We start from the raw sequence: 1,379 nt of genomic DNA, 5'->3' as shown, positions 1-1,379 counted from the left end.
AATGCCTCTTTCTCGTCTCCCTCTCCCTCGGGGGTTCCTTCCTCCTTCGCAGCCGCTCTCCTCTGAGTTGCAACTGTCTCTCGCTCTCTCATTGTGGTGAGGGTGAGGGTGGGAGCCCGCTCCCCCTCAAACCTGCAGGGTCTCTCAAAAGGCCAATCACATCGTGCAGTGGGCACACGGTGCCCCGCGGACGACAGCCAATCACAGCGCAGGAATCAGCCTGAGCTCTCAGCTTGTCAGGGCAGGTTGAGGCCTGTCATTAGAGAGAGAGAGAGAGAGAGAGAGAGAGGGAGGGAGAGAGGTAGAGTTCAGAAAAACAAGAATGGGGGATATGAAAAGGTAAGACTGTTATTATGTCAGGAGCTGGAGGAAACAGGGGGACGTGAACAAGTCTGACACCTGGTGTTGAACTAAAAAGTGACTAAGAGTTGACTATGAGGATTCACACTCAGAGTGAAGTTGTTTTGTATATTCTGTGACTGATGACACACTAGTAGCATTGGATTTGAATGACTTTGGTGTTTACGAGGCAGGGAATGTAACAAAAGATGTTACCGGGCATTATGGGTAATGTAGGATCAATCATTTTTGTATAGCTTGATGCATTCTGTGGTCTAAAAGTTAGGATATCTCCGTATCTACTGCTTCCATTTTGGCTATTTCTTGTTTAAATGTCTTTTACAGGTCCCCCAACCTTATGTATGTTTAATACTAAATCCCTGGAGGGCCATTTTAACCCTTAGCGACCCACATTGTTTTTGTTTTTTAACCCTTGTGTTGCCTTAGGGTCATTTTGACCCGAATCAATATGACACCCTCCCCCCGCCTTTGGGTCATTTTGACCCGATTCAATGTTTCACCCTCCTGTTACCTTTATATTTACTAACATATTTTACCCTTTGGGTTCAATTTGACGCCAGCAATTAAAACCTCCAGAAAATTATTAGAATTAATATTGTTTTCCAAGTTTAAGTGTGAGGCACTTTATGTTTGTTTGTTGACTACCGAAAGAACACCGACATTAAACATTGAATGGGGTCAAATTAATCCTAAGGCGGGGGGAGGGTGTAATATTGATTCGGGTCAAAATGACCCTAAGGCAACACAAGGGTTAAGGGAATAGGGGATCTTTAAACAGTTTGATGAATTTGACCTCCACCAACTAAAATCGCAAATTGCATCAACTGAGGTCATTTTACCACATTGGAAGTAAATAACGCGGCTGCCCAACACCGTTGTCTTTTGATGAACTCTCTTGCTGTCCTGCACAAACACACAGCCTCTCACTATTCTATCCAATTTCGTGGTACACAAATAATACAAACCATCATACAAACTTTGCTTTTATCTCCCCAGCGTGCACCACCCAGCAGCAGCAG

The sequence above is a fragment of the Pseudoliparis swirei genome, chromosome 24 (assembly GCF_029220125.1).
Source record: "Pseudoliparis swirei isolate HS2019 ecotype Mariana Trench chromosome 24, NWPU_hadal_v1, whole genome shotgun sequence".
In the NCBI taxonomy this organism is placed as follows: domain Eukaryota; kingdom Metazoa; phylum Chordata; class Actinopteri; order Perciformes; family Liparidae; genus Pseudoliparis; species Pseudoliparis swirei.
The sequence above is the reverse complement of the archived record's forward strand: the minus strand, read 5'-3'. Positions refer to the sequence as shown.